This window comes from Rattus norvegicus, chromosome 19, assembly GCF_021556685.1.
Source record: "Rattus norvegicus strain SHRSP/BbbUtx chromosome 19, alternate assembly SHRSP_T2T, whole genome shotgun sequence".
NCBI classification, from domain to species: domain Eukaryota; kingdom Metazoa; phylum Chordata; class Mammalia; order Rodentia; family Muridae; genus Rattus; species Rattus norvegicus.
The window spans coordinates 71,307,846-71,324,836 of NC_141552.1; the positions used below are offsets into that span (position 1 = coordinate 71,307,846).

Below are 16,991 nucleotides of genomic sequence, written 5' to 3' on the forward strand. Positions count from 1 at the left end.
CAGAACAGGCAATATATGGTAAGGGTCTGAGGAATTCAGAGAACTGGAAAGGCATTCTCAGGTAGTAATAGGTAATGCAAAATTTTTATGAAGGGGATGAAATTTAAATAAGCTCAGAGCAACCTCATTCTTCTGAATGTTCTTCCTGGGACCATTATACTCTCCCTTGGGTCATTTCAGGCTCTCTTCTCTGGAACTCAAAGGAGAAATGGGGTCATTTCCTAACAAAGCCAGTGGTGCCAGAGTACACTTCAGGGAGTTTACTGTGGAAATATGCAAAATGGGCACCTCTGGATCACAGCCAGGAGAGGCTATGAGGACAGTTTCTACATCCCGGTTTGTTTTTGCCATTTTAATTTCGACTTGCTTTCTCTGCAGCTCAGTATGCCATGGGGATACACAGATCTTTGAGGTTGCAAACTCTTAAGACAGCAAACTTTCTCGTTGGAACTAGGAGAAAGCAAAAAAGTAGCAGAAGGCGCAGTAAGTTGATAAGCAGACACTCCTAATGGAGGACATGGGAGGACCACAGCACAGGATGCTCTGCTTTCTGTCTCTGGAGCTCGTCAGGCACATTGTCTAAATAATTAAGACGGAGCTGCTCTGGAAAGCAACACTGGGAAGACATGCTCTGCCTGACACTACCCCAGAGCGTACCTCAGCCATGATAAGGGCTCTTACGTCTCTCCTGCTATTCATAATTGGCTCTACTGTTGTGGCTCCATTGGAGGAGTTGTTTATATTCAAGTGAAGGCATTTACCATTACTTTGTTTAAAGACAGGAACCCTGGTAGACCATGATAGCCCAAAACTATCTGTGTAGTCAGGAATGACATTGAATCTGTTCTGCTTCTATCTCCCGGATGAGTATAATGAGTGTTATTTGGGGCAGGGCATGCATTGTACCTAAGATAATTCCAAATTTCAAAAGACTATAAGCTGTATGTGTGTGCTTATGTATGTATGGATGGATGCATGATGCCGTATGGGGGTGATAGGGTTTATACTTTTGAAGGCCAGAGGTTAGCTTTGCCTGCTGTTATTCAGGAACTGAGACTGGTCTCCTTCTGACTTGGAACTCACCAAAGTAGGCCAGGAGGGCTGACCAGTGAACCCCAGAGATCTATAGTGGGATTAAAAGTGCACGCACCATGTCTGTTTTTCTGTGGGTTTTGGAAATTGAACTCAGGCTTTTATGCTTTCGAAGAAAACATTTTTAGCAACTGAACCAACCACCAGCCCCAATAATTGAGAAGTGTCTCTTAAAAACCCAGTACAGTTTCTTCACAATGTGGTATGTTGTTAAGGAGTCCATAATGTTTCCTCTCCTCGGGCTGCGTAACTCACACAGAAGAGACCTAGTGTTAACCTAGATCATGACATGATCATTGTCTCCATCTTTGATGCCCACAGCACCTAGAATTCTGTCTCATCTTTTGTCTTCTTTACCCACAACAGATGTTTTGTTGGTGTCCTTACGTTAAAAGTAGAGGGAAAGAAAGGAGCCTTTGTAACACTCTAGTGACAGGAGATGGCATAGTCTAAATGCCACTTGAATGAGTCCTGGTGTGATGGATGAACTCCTGATGAGAACTACACAGCCCGTGGCTAGTGCTGGGGCTCTAGGCCCTCTTGGGTTACAAGCTGTCACTGTGCCCAAGTGCACTCTGCCCTAGCTGAGGGGTCACCATTCTGCTCTTTCAATGAAGAATCTGACTTTTCATGGTATTTTATTGGTCTGGAGCTGGTGTTGACAACATATTGTTTTTTAGAAGATGACTTTTTTTCCCCCCGCTAGGAGCATCTTTGAGGCAGTGGGCATGTTTGTGGCAATCACACAAATGTAACTGAAGACACCATGTGTTGAACAAAGGTAGAGCTGGCGGAGGTTGTGTTTGTGTGATCTGGGGGTGGAGTGGGCTCAGATGACTGTCAGCAGCCATTGGCTGAGCCTCACTCTCACCTCCCACACTCGGCCTTCACCATCCTCAGAGGTTTGCTTCAGACAAGTTGCCTCTGTCACTAGTTAGGGATGATGACTATGAAAGGACTTGAGCCCACACAGGGACATGCGTGACAAATTATCCTGACAAGAATGCCACTACGATATTAGCAGCTCGTTAAAAGAGCTGGGTGAAACTCATCTTGGCTTTGATCAATTTTCTGCTAGCATTTCAAGGCTTTGGACAAATTCCCCAGCCCCTCCCACCCTACCCCAGTTTTGTGTTGTTGAAGCTGTTCTTGGCAGAGCTTACCAAGGGTTCTGAGAGTCTGCTGACATACTCACCAAATCCCACAGATGTATATGCCCGGTTTAGGAAAAAGAAATGGAATATGAACTGAGAATTTATATTTGCACTTAAAAAATAAACAATAAACTTGGATAATATAATCTGCGACGCTCACTCAAGCTATTAGATTGTGATGAGAGGACGTGAACCATGGTCTGGAAGGGGAGGCCCTAGGCTCAATTTTCTGGGCCTGGGAATCTTAAAGCAGGAATGACCTGTGGGAAATGGCCAGGCCAAACACATTGCTGATGACAACTCTAATAAGGAGACACAGGTGACAGGAAAGTCCAGACTTCCTGAATTCCTGGACTATGTCCCATTCCCTGCACCACTGCTATAGGGGACAGTGGAACACCAGAGTCTGAGACTGCCAGAGGAAATGAACAGTGAAGACACATATATGTGTACACATGTCTACTCTTGTCTGTTGACATGGAGACAGGCGGGTCTCTGATTTTTAGGGTAAACTGACAGGATGCAGATAATAATCGTTACCACAGTCTTGGGGCAGAATTTGTTTTCTGAGGACCCTCCTTAGAGACTGGGGAGGCTCACTCGTTTCAGGATAATTTCTTTTTCTCAAATTCTCCTGCTTACAGATGTTGGTCACCCCTAAAATGTTTCTAGGGTAGGGCTGAGACTTTCATACCACTGCATTCCTACTGGCTTAGAGATTTCAGATGATTCTAAGACCAGTGAAGAGGCATAGTTCTGCAATAAGGGAAGCATGGTATGTCTTAGATAGAGACCACATGATGTATATCTATTAAGTGACAATCATCCGCATGCATGATCTTCTCTGGGAATAGACCCTGTTGCTGCTGACATGAAGTCCTATGTTCTGTGGGTGTTGCGTGTCTGACTTGTATATGTAAACATTTCAAAATGGGAACACAGAGAAAGACAGAACAAAGGTAAGAATAAAGGACTATGGAAACCTTAAAAGCCAGAATAATGAAGAAAGACTAGAAGCGAGAGAGGGTGTATTTGGATGAGTTTGTGTGAATTCCCATAGGTATATGAATAACAACTGTTTTTAAAGGTAGGAAGAGACTGAACACCATGATTGAACACCGTGTTTCATAGGCACTAGGCAATGTACTCTTCTACAGAGCCACAGCCCCAGTGCCTTGCAACGAACTTAAAATCCAATGATTAAAATCAAACACTTAATTTTCCTATTTCAATGAATGGTTAGCTTCCCGATTTCTTCACTGAATGAAGAGTAGGCTTGTCTATATCATTACAGGTAGCCCCCCCCCCCTCGCTTCATTAAATGGTTAGTTTTACTCTCTCTTCACTTAATGGTTAACATTCCTCTTTCTTCATTGACTGCTTGGCCTCCCTCTTGATTCATTCACTGATTGGTTCCCCATCCCCTGCCTTCTTTCACTGATTGAGTGACCTCCCCTCTCTCTTCATTGACTGGTTACATCTCCTCTCTGTTAGGTGAATGCTTAACTTACCCCTCTTCTCATTGAATGCTTAGCCTTTCTCTCAGTCTTCACTGAATAGTTAGCCTTCCATTTCTTCACTAAGTGGTTAACATCCCTCTCTCTACACTCAGTGGTTATTCTTCTCTTCATTGATTGGTTGCCCTCTCCTTCTCTTCATTGAATAGTTAGACTCTTTCTTCATTTAATGATTGCCCTCTCTCTCTCTCTCTCTCTCTCTCTCTCTCTCTCTCTCTCTCTCTCTCTCCATTGAGTGGTTAGCTTCCTACTCTCTTTAATGAATGGTTAACCTCTCATTTACTTCATTGAGTAATTTTCCTCCCTCTATCTTCATTAAATGGTTTTTCCTCCCTCCCCAAATGATTAGCTTTCTTCTCTCTTCACTGAACGATTATCCTCCCTCTCATTTCATTATATGGTTAGCTTCCCTCTTTATTCATCCAGTAACTGGCTTTCCACCCTCTTCAGTGACTTAACTCCCGTTCTCTTTGTTGAATGGCTTGGCTCTTGCTCTCTTTGATGAACGATCAGTTTCTCGTTATCTTCGTTGGGTGACTGTGTAAACTGAAGGAAAACACATTAAAGCTATATGTTTTCCAAAAAATGTTTTTCTACCTGTTCTGTGAGATACCATGCAGAGTTCTTTCCTTTGAGAATTTGTTTGGAGAAAATAATCCATGTAAGTCACTTTAGTGTAATAGCGGAGATGTTTCAGGCAGACAGAAACTCAAAGTCAAAGACAGAAAGACAGGGACAAGCATGCCTTGTTCCCTGAAAGCCAAGTGATGGGATCAGGGTGGTGTGTGTGTGTGTGTGTGTGTGTGTGTGTGTGTGTGTGTGTGTTCATGTCACGAGTGTGTGAACGCTCATGTAGCTGTGGTTGTATGTATATGTATGACCATAGGCACGTGGAACCCAGAGGACAACTGCTGGCATTATTCCTCAGGAACTGTCTATCTTTTGTTTTCTTGAGTCAGAGTTTGTCACTGTATCCCAAGGCTCACAAAATCTGCTAGACTGACTGGCCAGTGAGCCTCAGGGATGCATGTGTCTCTCTGCATTCCGTTTTTGGATTATCAGCTATTTACATGGGTGCCGAGGATGGAACTTAAGCCTGTGGGGCAAACACTTTACAAATCTAACCTTTTTTTCTCTTTATAGATGACAAAAAAAATTATTCAAAGGAAATAGCTTAAGATTTGCTCATCATTCAAAGGACAAAAGGTATGAATTCTCCTAGATCAGCAAAAGTGTCGACTAGAGATAATGTGTTTGTAACTAATTTCCTTGGTATCTGCTTCCCTGATATTAATATTAGCACTAAGGTAAAACTGCTTAATCATGGTGTCTTCATGTATAATGAGTGTTCTGACTTAAGATCAAGAACCATGTGTCTAGATTAGTATTTTGTCAACTGTACACAAGCTAGAGTCATTTGGGAAGAAAGCTATTTGGGAAGAGGGACTCTTAATTGAGAAAATAAGATTGGCTTATAGACAAAGATGTCAAGCATTTTCTTGATTAATGATTGTTATGGGAGGGTCCCATTGTGGGTGAGGTCAACCGTGGGAAGGTGGTCCAGGCTTGTCTAAGACAGCAAGCTGAGGAAACCAAAAGGAGCAAGCCAGAAATCAGCATTCCTCCATGACTTCTGCTCTAGTTCCTGCCTCCAGGTTTCTGCCTTTACTTTTTGCCCTTTCTTTCATGATGGGCTGTGATCTGGAAGAACAAGCTGAAACAAATCCTTTCCTTCTGAAATTGCTTTAAGTCATAGTGTTTTATCATAGCAATAGAAACCCTAATGAAGATGCCAAGACACTGGGCTACAGAGATGGCGGTCAGTGATGGGCTTGGCTCTGTGTGTGTAAGGACCTGAGTTCAGTCCTTAGAACCCACGTGGAAAGCTGGGAATTGTTATATATTCTTATAATGCCAGAGCTGGAATTTGGGTGTGTGTGTGTGGCAGATATCTAGAGCTCATTGGCCTCCCAGCTTGGTGAGACTCCCAGTGAGAGACCCTACCACCACAAAAAAGTAGATAGCATCTGAGGAGTAATGCCATCCTCTGGTCTCTATGTTTACTTGCACTCCGGTTTTCACTCACTTGTGTGTACATGCAAACACACTGTGCACACACAAACACACGTACAGAAGATCCAAGTAAGAACAGTTCTAGTTTCCAGTCATTGGCAGAAGGAAGCAATAGAACCCTGAAATACTTCTGTAATGGTTGGAAGAGTTTTAGAAGTTATTCTTATCTGTTTTTAATATGAGACAAAACATTCTTTCAAATTAACCTCAGTAAGAGTGGGAGCGCTGAAGCTCAGATCTTTGCCTTTCAATAAGCTCCCCTTCTCCAGTGACCTGCCAGTAAAATAAATGACTATAGCTTTCATATTCTTTCAGTGGGGGTTGGGGGGGTGTCAGAAGTCAGGCCAGTCTTTTCCTCAGTGATTACTCGGCTCTGTTTTTCATTGTCTTGAATGCATCCCAGGTTTATTATGGAACTTTGTCCAAACAATGTAAAACACCACAAGAAGCTCTGTGCTCATTGCTGGATCCTGACTGGAGACAGGAAATGCTGGAAAGCATGAGAGAGGGAGGGAAGGGAGGGAAGGAAGGGAGTGAGGGAGAGAGAGGGAGAGGGAGAGGGAAAGAGGGAGAGAGGGAGAGAGGGAGAGAGGGGGAGAGAGAGAGAGAGAGAGAGAGAGAGAGAGAGAGAGAGAGAGAGAGAGATATCTGACTAGAATTCCAGCACAATTTGCTTCAGATTCAAAGCAGTTCCAAAACAAAAGTCCTTATAAGACAGGCCAGCATCAACATCTGCAGGTACTTCTCCAAAACAAACATAAATTTACATCTTTAGAAGGCCTTCAGATCCTGAGTAGCCCAGCCATTGCTCACACAGGGGCTGCCTTTTCCTTGACACCAGAAGAGACTGCACAATGGGAAATCATCTTCCTGTACCCTTGACTTTTTCCTTCCTTCCTTCCTTCTTTCCTTCCTTTCTTCCTTCCTTCCCTCCCTCCCTCCCTCCCTCCCTCCCTCCCTCCCTTCCTTCCTTCCTTCCTTCCTTCCTTCCTTCCTTCCTTCTAGAAAAGTCCCAGATGTTCCAGGCTGGCCCTATACTGACTATATAGCTGAGATATCCCAGGCTGGCCCTACACTAGTTGTACAGTTGAGGATGACCTTGAACTTCCCACCCTTCTACCTCCACCTCTGCAGTGCTGAGATGACAGTGTGCTTCACATCGCCCTGTTGATTGTGATGTGATGGGAATCAGAGGTTCCTGCACACTAAGAGAGCCCTCCACCAGAGGAGTGCCATCCCCAGCCTCATGGGTAACAGACAACCATTGAACAGAGCACTGGTGCCATCCGTTTTTCATGTGCTGGATAACACGGCAACATTAATTGATATGGTGCTGTCATTCGCTCACCCTGTAAAAGAAAATTCCTACAAGTTCATGGCTTAATCTTTGCTCTCAGGAGATTTAATAAAAGCTATAACTCCAAAAAAGAGAGAGACAATCATTGTTAATCACAGTCAGGGAGAATGCTTTCTGCTGGGCCATTGTTCATGGAACTGAGACGGATTCTGAGAAGAGGTCCAGACCCCGTCCCTGTTCTGGAGGCCATACTGACTTGCAACTGGTGGGATAAATAGAATACTTCCTAAAGGGCAAACATGTGCAGGAAAAAGCAGGGTGTGAGGCCATGCTTCAGTAAGGCAGGCTGGCCAGATGTTCCAGCTGACCTCCACCACTGGAGTCTGATTGACAGTGGGTTGGATTTCGCCAGCTGTTTGGAAGAGCTACAGGAAGAGTCAACCCTTTCCCAAGACTAAAAGGGGGCCACCTGCAAAATATCACCTCATCGCTATTGGGATTTGCATCCTGTGTCTTTTGTGGATCTTGAATCCATAATTTTCAATGCTTAGAAATGTTATGAAAAGGATTACAGATTTATCAGCAACCAGATCTCTTAAGGAGAGCCCTGTATGACTTCCACCATGATATATGCTTGGAATGTCAGCCAGGCCTTGCTGAACCCATATTTAATGTCTGGTTTTAGGGAAATGTTACAAATACTGAAGCCAGAGGAATAAAAAAAAAGCACACACATGCTTATGCTTATGAGCGCTCGTGTGTGTGTGTGTGTGTGTGTGTGTGTGTGTGCACGCATGTGCACACTCACAGGCACATGGGCACACACTGGCACACACATATGCACATGTGTTCTTGTAAGATGGATGTGTGTTGTGAACAAGTTTTTGCAAATGGAAACATCTATAAAACTGCCTAACAGAGCCAGAGGAATGTTGGCTAATTAGAATCATTGCTCGAAACTATTGTTTCAGGCAAATGGTAATTCCAGGAAGCCTTGTAGATTTTATTTATTTATGCATTTATTTATGTAGATTTTTATCTCTGCAGCCTTAGCTAAACTTAGCATCCCGAAGCAAGGGCAGTAAACTGCATATTTTATACGTGCCTTAAAAACGCAGCATTAGTCATAATAAATCCAGATACCAGATACCCTAGGATTCAAAGCCAGCAAGCAATTCTGATTAAAAAAAATAAAATTAAAATTACAGAAATTTGGAACTTAGGGATAGATTAGTTAGCTGAAATACACCTTTGTGCTATCTATGAAATAAAAGGGAGTTGGGAGTAAATTGTGAATGCAAATTAAATTTCAGGCCAAGGTTTAAAGAGAACAAACTGGATTCAAACAGACCCTTAAGCACTTCAGAAACATCTATTTACATATAGGCAATTAATGCCTGAATTACAAATCATTCTTATTCCTTCATTAAAACAAGTCCCCTGAGGACCTCTATTAGTCCAAAAAAAAAAAAAAATCCAGAAGTGTAAATTGAATACATTTGAAAGCAGGAAGGCATTCCACTGCTGTTCACCCTGCTCCAAGTCAGGATGTCCTTTTGAGTTATGCTGAGCGGGAAAGGCTGCTGCCTGCTCTGGGAGCATGACCAGCTCTTAGTGATAATGGTAACGTTGACCTCGGATTCAGAATGACCTCCTCCGAGTGAAAAAAGAAGGTCATACAAAAGAGAAAGTCATCCGTATGCTGTTATGGGATGTAATTTATGGTCCCAGTTTGCCCTGTTGCTGTCTCAGCATTTAGCATGCCTGCAATCGGGTTTGCTCATAGGAAGTCAAGCAGCCCTTGGAGGAGACCCGGTTTCATGAACATGGCTAAGGAGGACAAGCCAGGAGAGTATGAGACATAGAAGCATCAGTGTCGCTCCATCTAAGGAGTTAGTCCTGGGGTGAGAGGGAGAGCAGAGAACGGAAGGAGAATGAGTCCTGAAGGCCTCAGAACTTAGGAGGAAACGGACTTCAGTCTTATTGCTTGCTGGGCAAGCACGTGGGAAACCTGGGAAAGAAGCACACAGAGAACATGGGAAGTACATAGTACAAGTGCTTCCGAATTGTGCTGAAGTCAGGCACTTCTGACAGGCTCTGTTATCCCTGAGGCACTAGATGTATTGGTTGTAGCAATGATTCCTCAGAGTGTATGTTCCAACATGTGTGTGTCTGTATGTATGCATGCACAGAAGTGTGCAGTGCTGGGGATCCAAACTCAGTCCTCTCCCACAAGCACCTGTGAGGATCATTTCTAAGGCCTTAACTTCTGTTCTTTGGAGGCCAAAGCCTCTGGTGCTTTATGCGGGCACCTCAATCTCATGTAGCTTCTTCAAGCTCATGATAAACTGTTAAAAGCCTGAGTGTTTCTCTGTACTCTTGGAGACTTCTCATCACCTGAGAACTACTGTGGCCCTCCCATATGCATGAACCTCCCAACTTCTAAAAAAAAAAAAAAAAAAAAAAAAATGAAGTCTTCAGAAAATCAAAATCCAGGTCCAGCACTGCAAGCATTTCCAAGATACATAAAATATTGTCCTGAAACTATAATGTTCTGCATGCCGAGAACTCAGATGCATAAAACTCCATGCATTTATATGACTTATTCTACATTTATACACTGTCCAAAGCCTTACTCTTAAATGTTATTTCAGCTCGAGAGGGTGTTTCTACTATAGGCTGTATGAAAATATAACCACGTAGATGTTTTAAAACATACTTACTCACTGGCCATGCTTGGGTGATGACTCAGTCACTAAAGTGCTAGCCCTGGCACAAGGCATAAGGACCTAAATTCAATCTCAGAAGCCATGTAAACAAACAAACAACAACAATAAAAATAGGCATGGTAGCATGCCCTTGTAATCCCAATGCTGAGGGAATGGAGCAGGTGCATTTTTGAAGCTTACTGGCCTCCTAAGCCTAGGCTCCTTGGTGAGGTCCACACTAATAAGAGACCATATCTCAAAAAATACAGTGCTGTGGTCAACATTGTCCTCTAACTCTACACGGGAGCACATGCGCAAGCACACACACATGGAGCCATGACCCCATGTAGTAACTGAATTTAGGGCTTGCAAAATAGTTGGCGTTATAAAACATTTCTGAACTCACAATGACTAAAAACCAATTCAAAATTCAATGTAAGGAACCTGGGTCTCTCTGGCAACACACACTCTCGTTGCATCTCACGACTTTCCTGTGACCGTAGTTCTGAACATAATGCGCCCTGTACATGGGGCCACATAGTACAGAGCCAGAAAATGCTGCCTGAAACAGCTCTGCTAATATTCGAGACTATTGCATGTTACAGACTGCCGTGCTTTTACTGTATGTATAAAGCTCTCTCATGGGGGGTCTGGGAACGTGGCTCAGTGACAGGGCAATTGTCTAGCAGGTGTGATATCCTGAGTTCAGTCCCCAGTACTCTAAAGGGAAAAAACCCACCGAATAAAGAAAGCTTCATGCTCTTATAAAAGCTAATGATTTAATTGCAGAAATATTTTAAATATTTTCCTACTGTCATCCCTCAGCGTGTGTCACATGAGTATATCTCTGGGTTGTACTGTGGCCTACTGTTTGATTTTAAAATTCACTGTTTTGGTTGCTGAATTGGTTCACTTAAAATTAGCATCATGCATTGAGTTTTGGCTGGGGGTTAGGGCTGAATTCCCATTGATTTCTGAATAGCCCTAAGCACATGCCCACCACCATGCATCTTTATGTGAGGCTGCCTTCCTCCACTTTGCTGATTACAGAATCCAAGTGTGGATTAACTCTAGAAATGAAGATGCTCCGTGGCCTTTAGTATCAGACGCTCAACCGAAAGTTAATTCTTTACCGAAATATGAATGAGCACATCCATCTCGGTCATATGCAAATAGGCTTTCACCTGTAATGAATGGCAAAATTGTTTGTATGCAAAAGAATGATTTTAAAATAAATCCCTTTATGGTTTATTATTAGTAAATGTTTGATTCGTATGTATCTACAGCTATAAAACATCCTCCAAGTAGATGCTTTAAAACACAATTACTCATTGACCAGTATATTTGCACAGGATCAAGATGGACGTGCTCATCCATATTTAGGTAAATGTTCAGTAAAGTTAAAAACTGGATTTCTTTTATCCTGCACTAGATCCGTCACCGTAGTGCCACAAGACATCTGTTAGATATCTTCATCTCAGTCAGCAAAGCGTCTCACCCATTTTGTTCCATCCCATATCACATTGCCGATGGCTACTCTCTGAGCCTGACAATAATCTCTCTACCCATCTAGTTCCCAAGACAGGTTGCCACCATGCAGACATACACCATACACCATGGCGGCCCAGCGTGTCCAGCCGCCACACACTCTCTTGAACTCAATTAAATCACCACATGAAAGAACACATAATACAATAACCTCTGATCCAATTGATAAGATATAATTTGCTCATCTAGGCATACATACAAAGCCCTGTACACATCCATCCCTTAAGAATATCCATAACAACCTGCAGGTGTGTAGAGAGAGAGAGCTTAACATCTGCCTCCATGTTCTCTCATCTGCCCTCTCTCCTCCAGTCTCCTCCTCCTCTAAAACTTTTCTCCCACCCATCCTTTTTTCTCGCCCAATGTCAGGCCTCATTCTATCTTGTACCTGCCTTCACCTGCATAATGACATCATCCTACAGGTAAAGAATTAACTTTTGGTCGAACATTTGATATGAAAGGTCATAGAGCATCTTCATTCCTAGAGTTAATCCACACCTTACATGTTTATATTTAGGGTCCCCAGGCAAGTCCCGAGGTGAAAGAGTCACAAATAGAGGAGGTGTAGGACTCCCCGTATTGAAACATTTTTTATACGACTTGACATTGCTCTCCGGGAAGGGAAGCTTTATTCTACTGAAGAGGTACCTGCAGAGCCTTATCCCACCCCCACCCCATCCCCCTGTACTATGTCAGGTAAGCAGATGGTGCCCCTCTTTGCTGTTTTTGCTGACTGGGCCATTTCCATGACTGACCAATGTTTACAAACTGTTCACTGGGGATGAGGATGTAGCTAATGTGACAAGGTGTCTGCCTGGTACTCAGGAGGCCCTGGATTGGATCGCCAGCATCACATAAAACTTATGTGGTGTTTCACAGTGGTAATTCAGCATTTGGGAGGTAGAGGCAGGAGGATCAGAATTTCAAGGTCAGTGTCAGTTACATAATGAGGTGTATGTCTACCTGTGCCATTTAAGAGCCGGTCTCAAAATAAGAAAGAAATATTTGCCCCACTCTAACTTTTATTTCATTATCATTTTCCATAAAATAAAATAGATGAGTTGACAAAGTGCTTTGTTAAAAGCATGGGTGTCTGAATTCTATGACCGAAATCTGTGTAAAAGAATCGGGGCATGGTAAGATAATTCCACCACTGAACTCAGGACCTTCAGATTATGAGACTGACGCGCTGCCTACTGCGCTAAGGAGGCACCCGTTAATTCCACCACTGAAAAGATGGAGACAGAAGGGTTTTTAAGACTTGTTTGCTGACCAGCCCATCCTACTTGTCAAGTTTCAGTTCAGTCAGTGAGAGAACCTGTTTCGAAAAGGAAAGGAAAGGAAAGGAAAGGAAAGGAAAGGAAAGGAACAAAAAGGGTAGACAACACCTAAGTAATGACTCCCAGCAGCACCTAAGTAATGATTCCCGAGGTTGCCCTCTGCCCCTACCTTACATACACAAAAATGATCACACACACATATACACTCACATGTATAAACACATACATGTAGCTGAACAAGAACACATGTACATACACAAAGCTGAACAAGAACACATGTACTTTCATGTGGCTGAGCATGAATACATGTACGCACACACAGAAACAAATTTTTTGAAAGAAAAGAAACAAAAGCTGATAGTGGCTTTTTAGATCTGGGAGATTTCTATGAGATGTTTTGAGATCTGAGACTATATTCAGGGATTTGTTAGATATTCATGGAGGATATAATGGCCTTTCTCAAGAGAACTTGTATATGTGAAATAGATTTTTTTGTAGGCATGAATATACCCTGTGCCCTAATCCAGCAAGAAGTGGAGAAGGAATTTTGAGCCTCTTCCCCAAGCTCTCTGAACATTCAATGAAGATTTGAAAACTGTTGAGCAAAGGGAAGTACAAGATGCCCCAACTAAATGGAGAGGGTGAATTACATTGTGCCAGGAAGCCATGATCTGTGTGATAGGAGACAGTCAAAGTACTCTCATTCCTTCTCAGGATATCAGTCTGTGCTCAGAGGAAACACTTGATTGTGACTCAGTGCAAAGAGTGTTGGCTTTGCAACAGCATTGAGTTAATGGTAAGAACTGCAGGAGCTAGGGCAGGTAATCAGGGTTCCCCATATAAAGACTTGCACTCCCAGAGCTAAATGGAATGGGACACCGGCACTAAACACCATAATGCTCATCAATCAAGACACAGATGAACCCTGGGGCAGGTGGTAAAGTCTGAAGAATCAGGAGATAGATGGGCACATTGTTAAATCATCCCTATCAGATGAAAGCTACAGTGTGGGGCAGACTCTCCATTGTCCTCAGGCTCTGAACTAATCATGCAGAGAGGCAGAGAGAAGTGATGGCACCTGCTCTCCAAGCAGAACTCACCTCCTAGGCTCTGCTTGAAACTTTGACGTAGCTTTAGAAGCTTATTGTTCAACTTACCTACAGCTGTGCAAATCAACAGCCAAGCTGATCCTTAAGTCCTGGTGGAAATCTACCCAGGGTGAGGTCAAGTGCAGGTCAACTGGCTGCGTGTGAAGTGCTCGTGCCCGACCTCAACACTGTCTTTCAAGCTGTCATTGTGAGCCCCAGCATGGTGACCCTGAAATGTAAGTTGAACTCATTTTGCCTCTGAGCCCCAGGAACACAATCCAAGGTTACTTTCCTGTAATACATGGGACAAACCCTCTGGCTCTTCCCAAGATGGTGGCCAGCTTCAGACTGAGAGGATCTTTGTGCTTATGATGTGAACACACAGTTGTTAAAACATGAAAACTGCATGGATGTCAGCATTGAAAGTCAATGGCTAGGGCTGGAGAGATGGCTCAGCAGTTGGGAAAGTCAATGACTGATTATTTCCTCAACTAGAAGAAAATAAAACCCCAAAGAGTGTTTACCTCGGACACTTACCGAAGGGTTGCTAGAGTTGTGGACATTATTTCATTCTGTCCAACTCCTTTATGTCATCTTTCCATTATATTGATGGGTCTGATGATTAAACCCACACTTAATGAAGCCTACTTTTACCACTGAGCCATAGCACCATTATTTTTAGCCCCCAAATTTTTATCAGTTTGTTTGTTTATGACAAGATTTACAGAGCCGGGTTAGAAGCCACAAGAGCTAGGAAAACACTCTGTCACTCAAGTGCCAGCCTAGTCCCAGTCCCAGCCCCAGCCCCAGCCCCAGTCCCAGCCCCAGCCCCAGCCCCAGCCCCAGCCCCAGCCCCAGCCCCAGCCCCAGATAGTCCTCAAATGGCTTCTCCTGCTGGCCTTTCTATGGATATTCTCTCTAAAGATATTCTCTCTAAAGATTGCTGCTCATTTTTTTTTTTAAGATTTATTTATTTTATGGATGTGAGTACACTGCAGCTATCTTCAGACACACCAGAAGAGGGCGTCTGATCCCATTACAGATGTTTGTGAGCCACCATGTGGTTGCTGGGAATTGAACTCAGGAGCTTCTGGAAAAGCAGTCAGTGCTTTTAACCGCTGAGCCATCTCTCCAGCCAAGATTGCTGCTCTTAACTGTGAGGTCTTCCACCCTGCTCACTGTGGAAATTCTGCTCCAGAACTTTTGTCATTCCCTGAGAAGTCTTTCACCTGATTCTAGAAACGCCCAAAACTCCTCTCAGACACTGCTTGCGGACTTTGGCATGGCAAGAGAGTATCACGGCTCAATTGGGTGAATTCTCTGGGAAGAAAAGAAGCCAGCAGCCAGACTACCCTGTGTGAGGCTATGCAGGCATGTATAAACTCAGCATCCTCAGTTGGAATGTTCTGGCCTTTGTTGTCAATAGAGCACATGTAAAGACCAGATGAAAGAGTGACACAGCAGGCTGGTCCCTTTCTGGGAGGCACTATGAGACTGCTAACCTAAGAGAAAAAAGTCAGTCAGCTGGGGCATAAAATAGTGTGTTTATCTGTCAGTGAGGCCATGTTTTTATTGAGGAAATAGATTATCCAGAGAAATGTGTACTGTTTATAGTTCTGTCAGATGGAGAGGTTGTTGCCAGGTCACACAACTTCTTTATTGTCGAGAACCCAGCTTGAGCAGTCTTGCCCAAGAGACATTCCCGTTCTCTTGTCTAGGCTATTGATGGATTGATTCATCCACTCACTCATCAGTAACTGACTGAGAACCATTGGTAGGCCGAGACACATTGAAATATGAATATACAAATAAAGCACAGTTTCCCCACATAGTCTTCTGGAAGACAGACCCGGAAACCACTAGTCATTTGTTTGAATCACACAGATTTCGTTTTTATATAAGACACGAGCATATCAGTGCTCCATGTGATACAGCCTCTGCGAGAGTTTGCTAGTCTGGTGATAGAAATTCCTATGAAGAATTTTCGTTGGTGGCTTTTACTGTTTAATGTATGAAATGGATTGAAAACGGGGAAGAGATCACTAGGTAAGCTTTCTGGAAGGTAGCTGGTCACAAAAGAAGATGAACTATACCCACACCGAGGACTGTAGCAGCATGCACACCCAAGCCAGCATGAATGCTGCCCAACACAAAAATTAAATTTACTTAAAGCATTATCAGAGTTTTTCAGTGTTGTTTAAGCTCCATTGTATGGTTCTCAAGTGGAAACCGAAGATAAAAAAAAAAATCCTATTGACATGGCAAAAGGCTAGATATACCTGAATATAGGCTGTGAGTTGGAGGATATTAAAGCTGTTATTGGTAGAATATGGAGAACCTTCTGGAAGAGGCAACCACTAGAGTTTAGGTTGAAGAGTCCATCCATTATTTAATCAAGCACGTTTCTTATGCAGAGTACACGACAGAAGCATGATGCCTTGCAGTATTGACATGAACATCTATATAAATCTAATTGACCCCTCAGTCTCTTAGCTCTTACTGACAAAGAAATATTCCATGCAGTCTCTCCGTCAGCATCTCATGGTAGTCTCTGGAGGTGGCTTACTGACTAACACTACCTATGCTAGACAGTAAAGACATTCAGCACACTGATGACATCTGCCACTCTGTGTGGCTACCTTTACTACATCCCAGGGATAGTGCCTTCCAGTGGTGGTTTTCGTCTCTTGCTGTAAGTACTGTAACTGAATTCTAAGCCCTGCTCCTGTGTTGACTGAGGGATAATAATTAGAGTCTAGCAGTACTAACCTTGCTCCTGAAGACTGTTTTGGTTTTATCTCCTGACAGTTCCCCACACGAAGTCCTGATGTACAATCATTCCCATTGTCTGGTTCTGCTTTCTGTTCTGAGTGAGCACCACTAAGCCCTGAGGAAGCCATGATCTAACACAGAATCCTAAAGTGTACTGGCTTAGATTCTAATGAGCCCATGTTGCAACTCAGGGTTCCCTTAAAGCTCATTACTACATTCCTATCTGGGAAGCCCGTGATGGCTAAACTTCTGGTAGTTCCACTTTACGCTCTGTGGCTGACCACACAGACACTATTATTGGAGACATGAGGAGCCTCCAGACTAATAATTCATTAGAAGTGGAAAATGTGTGCCTCACAAAGATAAAAGACCATTCACATCCACATGCTGCTGAGTATGTGCTTCTACTGAAGGTAGGAAAGAAACTATGACTACATCCTTCAGGGTCTCTACGGAAGCCTT

General features: G+C 43.3%; 1 long non-coding RNA gene across 1 annotated transcript in view; it reads left to right on the forward strand.

Annotated features, from left to right (window-relative positions):
- Positions 1 to 16,991, forward strand: part of LOC103694361 (uncharacterized) — a 130,253-nt gene that overhangs the window by 104,295 nt on the left and 8,967 nt on the right. The window contains exon 3 of the long non-coding RNA XR_015644269.1: positions 4,907 to 4,969. This is a non-coding gene — a long non-coding RNA (uncharacterized LOC103694361). The remainder of the gene's footprint in view (positions 1 to 4,906; positions 4,970 to 16,991) is intronic.